The sequence below is a fragment of the Schistocerca americana genome, chromosome 2, assembly GCF_021461395.2.
Source record: "Schistocerca americana isolate TAMUIC-IGC-003095 chromosome 2, iqSchAmer2.1, whole genome shotgun sequence".
Lineage (NCBI taxonomy): Eukaryota > Metazoa > Arthropoda > Insecta > Orthoptera > Acrididae > Schistocerca > Schistocerca americana.
This window is the reverse complement of record NC_060120.1, coordinates 981,554,312-981,561,613: the sequence shown is the minus strand read 5'-3', so window position 1 is coordinate 981,561,613 and position 7,302 is coordinate 981,554,312. Positions and strand designations below refer to the sequence as shown.

Sequence of the window (7,302 nt, the reverse complement as noted above, 5' to 3'; positions counted from 1 at the left end):
CTAGTTTTTGCAGCCTACTTGTAACCGCAATATTCTCTCTCCAGCCATTGGTGTATACTGATGGTGTTGACCCCTCGGCATCAGCTTAGGCCTGAAGATGGAGCACTGAAGCACGGAAACTGGTAATCATACAATAAATGACATCATAAGGATGCCTGTTGTTGTTTCATTTTATTACATAAGTGAACAGCCACAGTCCCTCAGACCTCCAGTCACAAGGATGGACATATAAAACCCGGATCTGAAGGAGTTGCAATGAGCTCAAATTCAAATGGTTGAAATGGCTCTGAGCACTATGGGACTAAACATCTGTGGTCATCAGTCCCCTAGAACTTAGAACTACTTAAACCTAACTAACCTAAGGACATCACACACATCCATGCCCGAGGCAGGATTCGAACCTGCGACCGTAGCAGTCGCGCGGTTCCGGACTGAGCGCCTAGAACCGCTAGACCACCGCGGCCGGCGCAATGAGCTCAGTGCACAATATGGCGATCCTTGCTCATGGTGGTCAGACATGGTCGACCAGAAGCTTGACAACGAGTATGGCTGCCCTCATGTTGTCTAACATCGGGCCACTAAAACTAACCTAAACTTCACGCGAACAGGCCATGAAGGCCAAACGGTATCGAGCGGCTGCCATGCCATCCTCAGCCCACAGGAGCACCGGATGCTGTTACGGAGGGGCATGTGGCCAGCACACCAATCTCCTGACCGTATGTCACTTTTCGTGACTGGAGCCGCTACTTCTCAGTCAAATAGCTCCTCAGTTTGCCTCACAAGTGCTGAGTGCACCCTGCTTGCCAACAGCACTCAGCATACTGGATGGTCACCCATCCAAGTGCTAGCCCAGCCCGACAGCACTTAACTTCGGTGATCTGATGAGAACCGGTGTTGCCACTGCGGCAAGGCTGTTGACAACATTGGGCCACTATCACGTTGAAATTCCCTGTAAATCTGAATATTACGCAATTCGGCCAGCTGGCCAAATGAAGATCTCCAATGAGGCCTCTTCAAACTCTGTTAGGTACTGATGACACTGTCTCACACGAGTACATGGCATCTATTTTCCCTTCAGAGTGATCACTCAACATCTGCCACAGTTCATGCCCCTTGCATACCCTAGCACGTCTGGTAAATCCCTAAACACTGGATTCTGGTGGCAGTTTTCGTGTCATAGGGTAATTAAACTCCTGCCATTTACTTACCTGCCAATGGTGTGTATTTGTATGAAGTTGCGTCCTCTTCATGCCATGTCTTCTGGGTGCCTCATTTCTTTTGTCAGTCAGTGTAGGACTAATGGGAGATACCGAAGTATATAAAGAAGGTGAGGTATGAATGACGACAGGTGCGGTTGACTCAAGAGATAGTGTCACGTAGATGTTAAAGGGATTTAGCTGACAGACTCTTCAAAATCGACGCAAGCCATCCTGAGAAAACCTGCTTACAAAGTTTCCAAGAATGAGTTCCAAGGATTGAATTTAGGAATATTCTACATGCCCAAGGGTTTTGCTCCCATAGTGATCACTAGGATATGCTTTAGCTAATTAGAGGGCGAACAGACTCTTAACCAATCATTCTTCCTATCCTCCATACGTGAATGGAATGGGAAGAAGCCCTAGTAACTGATACAGTGGGAAGTACCCTATGCGATGCACTTCGCCGTTGTTTTCAGGGTAGAAAGTACATGGAGATTTATATCTACTGTTTAAGGTTAACGCAGAACCACAGCAGAGGAATTTTCCACTTCAACAAACATTGCCAGAAGTGAAAGACGCCGTAAGTGAGAAATAAAAATCCTAGGACTGATTGGGAATCGAACCAGAGGGCTTTAGATCCATACTCAAGCACTTAAACAATGACCCAGTTGAATGAAATGACGTTATGTCGGGCTATAACATGTAACACTATCTCTTTTTTAGCGAACGTCTACCTTAAAAATGCGTGAGAACGACTGGATAGCAAGGAAAATATGCTATAGTGGCCAGCACGAAAAGAGGGCTACAAGGTCTCTCGACATCTTACAGCATTGCCAGTTTTTTTCATAGTGATAATTTCAAATGTTCGTAAAAATTCAAAAAAATATTGGGCAACTCGGCATTTCTTATGAGGATTGAGTAGCTCCTACAGTGATGATTGAAGTAGTTGATTATTTCATCTGTGTAATAGTAATGTAGTCTCAATATCATTAAAAATTCTTTTTTTTCAAATATAGGAGATTTATTTGTAAATCCTAAAGATATGGAGAATTATACCATAAAACTACGTTTGCTCTACTTCCTTACTGCAGAAACCAGTTAAGTGAAGTTTTTTTTCGTTCCTATGACAGCAATGTTAAATAACCCAAAATATTGTTTCTTTGATACAATGATTTGCAATATTAATTAATTTCAGAAAAAAATACCGAAGCCACTACCGAAACGTAGTATGATGGTAGACAGTTTTTTGTGTTTTCCCAAAATGCACTTTGTGCTTGACGGGTTTCTGAAATAAACGATTCTACTGTCTGCTACTTCCGTATTTCGGCTCTGAGTAAGCCGCCTATCGGCACACTCGGCAGTGCACCACGGCTGCATCACCATGCAAGCCGAGTTGAGAAGAATTAAGCCGAGTTGGACGGATGCACGTACAAACACTCTCTCCACTTCGCTTTGTACGCGTGCGATTTTCATTGAGGGGCCCATGGTTAGTCAATCTTTTTTGTAACTACCGCCCACTTTTGTATCCGCGTTAGCAGTAAAATTTTCTAGCCGTCCATTGGTTCCTCGGTAATGGTGATTTACAGTGTAGGTAAGTCACTTTACAAAATCTATAGAATTACAGCAAATCATACCATATAATAATAATTACTTAGGAAATACTTTACGTAAAAAAAATTATGAAAATCTAATGAAAATATTTTTAAGGCCCCTACCGCCCAACACGAAAGCTGCGATGTCCGCTAGTGGGCGGTAGGGACCTGGTTGATTACCACTGGTCTAGAATTAAACGGTCAGGTGTTACCATATCTGAGTCGACGTGCCTTATGAATGCTCGTTGCAGTCTAACCAGACCAACTCCACATCGCGCCTCCCTCAGACTTACTGGCGTGATGTGTAAGATGACTACTTTTTGATGATGTTATTGGATGTGTTAATATTTGTAAACGAAAGTGATATATTTGAAGAATTTTATTGTGGTCAGAGAAACAGTTGATAGTCAACAGTATCTGTTCCATAAACTTTCGGGCGTGCAGCCGCACAAATTCAGCTTCTTCTTCTATTTCGGCTGAATACCGTCAAGCCATCTTCAGAGTGAGCCGAGGTAACTAACGCACTTGCTCCGCCCTTTTAAACTCTAGGACCGAACCACTGCGTATGCGGCCAAAGATACACGAGGCGCCAGGAATGTTGATAAGTGGCAAAGAGGTGTAACATATGCATGGAAATTAAATCTATGGCTGCGCACTCGATCCACGCGGTGATATCGATGTGTCACGGAGAGCTGCACCGTCACGACGTCTTTATGATTTAATTACAGAATGTCCAATCTGAACCCGCTATCACTATTAATTAAATTCGTCGCCAACCGAATTTCAGTTGCTTCTTTCGCTACTGTGTCCCAGAAAGATGAAATCGAGGCTAAAATTTCAACATTACCGTACACCACAGTGCCTAGTGTCAATACAGTGCTCCGCCACTGCCGAAATTTTAGGCTGTAAGAGCCGGATGTACCTGCATTGATCTGTGCATTTGTCCTGGACTTTACGTATCGTCTGTCCGATGTATGAACGGCCGCATTCAGAGGAGATCTTAAAAACCCCAGGCCTTCGAACCATCAAATCATCTTTAACGGAGCCCAGGAGTGCTGCAGTCTTTGGCGGAAGGCGAAAAATCACTTTCACTTTGTGTTTACTGACAAGGGAACCTCCCCATCGCACCCCCCTCAGATTTAGTTATAAGTTGGCACAGTGGATAGGCCTTGAAAAACTGAACACAAATCAATCAAGAAAACAGGGAGAAGTCGTGTGGAACTATGAAAAAAATAAGCAAAATATACAAACTGAGTAGTCTATGTGCAACATATGCAACATCAAAAAGTGTGAGATCAGGGGCGCCGTGGACCCGTGGTCAGCGTGAGTAGCAGTGAAACGCGAGATCCTTGGTTCAAGTCCTCCCTCGAGTGAAAATTTTAATTTCTTTATTTTCGCAGTTATGATCTGTCCGTTCGTTCATTGACGTCTTTGTTCACTGTAATAAGTTTAGTGTCTGTGTTTTGCGACCGCACCGCAAAACCGTGCGTTTAGTAGACGAAAGGACGTGCATCTCCAAAGGGAACCGAAAACATTTGTTCGCAAGGTCATAGGTCAACCGATTCCTCCACAGGAAAACACGTCTGATATATTCTATACGACACTGGTGACGGGATGTGCGTCACATGACAGGAATATGTTGTCGACCCACCTAACCTGTACACTTGGCGAATGGGTAAAAAGATTCTTCTACCTTGCCCGATTTAGGTTTTCTTGTGGATGTGATAATCACTCCCAAAAAAGTGGTGAAAACATAAGAGTTTGTCACATAAATTGCAACAAATGACTGCAACAGTCGCACAGTTTTCCCTGTGCTCTGTCAAAACATATGTTTTTAACGTTTTCAAATTTTTCCTTGTGTAGACCGTCAAATCCTGCTTATGTCCAAGCAAATCTGAACATGTCCTGGAATTTTGGAGAGCGAAGTAGATTGTGTGTATGTGTGTGCCTGAACTTTGATAATGTCTGAAAATAAAAAATTAAAATTTTCAGTCGAGGGAAGATTCGACCCAAGAACCTCTCGTTCCACAGCTGCTCACGCTAACCACAGGACCACAGCGCTACTACAGTAGTAGTACCTTAATATTATATATGTTAAGCATGGGCTACTCAGTTAGTATATTTTGCTTATTTTTTCATAGTTCCACACACACAACTTCTTCCTGCTTTCTCGATTTATCTGTGTTCAGTTTTTCAAGGTCTATCCACTGTGCCAACTTATAACTAAGTCTGAGGGGGGAGCGATGGGGAGGTTCCCTTGTGAGGATCCATCCTGTTGTTGACGAAAGGCTTTCCACGTATGGCAGGAAAGCCATGGATTTAAGACTTTCCGTGTCTTTTGCCGCTTTTCTTGTGCCCACTGTTGATTTCATTTGTAGTGCCGTACACATCTGCTGCGGAGAGTACCCGTTGGCTTCCAAAACTCTTCTCAGGTGTAGCAGCTCGTCCTCCAGACTGCTCTCGTCAGCAATGACGTGTGCTCTGTGTAACAGAGATTTGAGTACACTCATCGCCTGCGGAGGATGGTGGCAGCTATTTGCACGTAAATATAAATCCGTATGGGTCGGTTTTCGATACCCTTCATGTCCCAAAGTGCCATCATCTTTGCGCCGTACCAACACATCCAAACATGGAAGGCATCCATCTTTTTCGGTCAGTTACTGCCGTTTCAGAATTGTTGAAGTGCTAGGCAGGTTGATGGTGGAACTAGCAGAATAGTTATGGAGTCATAGAATCTTTGACAGCCAATAGTGGATAACTGCGATGTGCAGCAGGGGGAGTTTTTCGTTGACTGTACAGTGTAATGCATGGACGCATTTTTGGAAGTAAGTGAGTTGCAGATTTATTACGAGGAGGAATGATAACGCAGAACAATCGTTGCATTGCATGCGGACACAAAAAAGGTTTTCTAATGATGAATAAGGTATTATTTGTTGAGATAAAAAGTTTATTTTTGTAAACTTGTATTTTTGATCCACTTCACCATCGCCACAGCCGAGCTTTTGATAATTATTCTATTGATTGATCTTCTGAGCTATTTTATTGTAGCATGGAAGTTATTAGATTAGATGAATTTTCATATTAGAGTCTATAATTGTTTTCTTTGATAGGTTCCCTCCTAACTGAAATTTCAGACCTTAAAGATTGAGTCATATGTTTCATTGGCATTCTGTGTCAAGATTATGAACCCAGTTTCCTTGGACCAACTGTAATTAGTTTTTAGCAGTATTTTTTTAGCTGTTGCGGAGTTTTGCTGTGTTGCTGTTTCTGCCAGTACCTCATTTTGTAGGTGAGATTCATAATACATGATTGTTCCGTTTCCTTTGCGCAATGCACGTTCCGTCAGTTTCTTTATTTTACCAGGTCCATATGTCAGTGCAGAAATTTTCATGTGTTTCAGGTTACATTCTTATACAGTCGACATTGCAGTTTTTTTATATATACAGTGACTTTTTTAAACAGTCCGCATTACCATATCTACTGCGCGTGAAACTATTGGTTCGCTTATTTATTTGCTTGTGAATGAGATCGGTTATCACACACGTAGGATTCTTTTCATTTTAAATGTGTGTGCAATCTTATGGGACATAAATGCTAAGGTCATCAGTCCCTAAGCTTACACACTAATTAACCTAAATTATCCTAAGGACAAACACACACACCCATGCCCGAGGGAGGACTCCAACCTCCGCCAGGACCAGCCGCACAGTCCATAACTGCAGCGCCCTAGACCGCTCGGCTAGTCCCGCGCGGCTTTTCATTTTGATGTGAGTTATGTGGCTTTTAGCTCAGTAGCACATTTAGGTTATCAGTTCGCGTTCCCAGATTTGTACTTACGAAAACACACGCACAAGTAAAGGCTACTCACTTACAGATGGCCGAATGGATATCCCTTCAAAAGCTGAACACAGATCAAGCATGAAAAGAGAAAGAAAGTGCCATGAACAGTGAAAAAAGAACAAAAATAGGTACAGTGAACGGTCCAATGTCAATATGTGCAACACTGAGCAGCTTCCAATAGCCGAGGTGTTGTGGCTGTGTGGTCACGGTGTTGGACTCCGAAAGGACAGATCCGTGTTCAGATCTCCCTAGTGACCCGTATTTTTTGCACAAAGTTATGAACTGTCCGGCTGGGCATTGATGTGTCCGTTCGCTGTATTTAGATTTGCGTCTGCGTCGTGGTGTAACGTGCGTCTGCAACAGCGAGATGTAAGAAAGGGACTTCCAGACGTAAGTAACTTCTATTTGTTCTACACAAGTACCACATGTTCCGACTCTTGCGTTCCGTTTTGGATATTTTCGCTCTTGAATTGCTTTGTAGTTCGCACCCTTTTATTTGTGACAAGTCTGCTCTCACTATTCATCACATTTGCTTCAGATGGTAGTATATTCTTACCATATGACTCATATTCTATGATCAATGTATAGTATGACAACTGCCAAGACTACAGAAAGAGAACAGACACGTCAATGACCGAACGGAAAGTTAATAATTTTCTCAAAAAGAAACA

At 42.9% G+C, this 7,302-nt stretch overlaps 1 pseudogene; it reads right to left on the bottom strand.

Annotated features, from left to right (window-relative positions):
* Positions 1–801: 801 nt before the first annotated feature.
* Positions 802–919, bottom strand: LOC124597493 (annotated as a pseudogene).
* Positions 920–7,302: the final 6,383 nt, after the last annotated feature.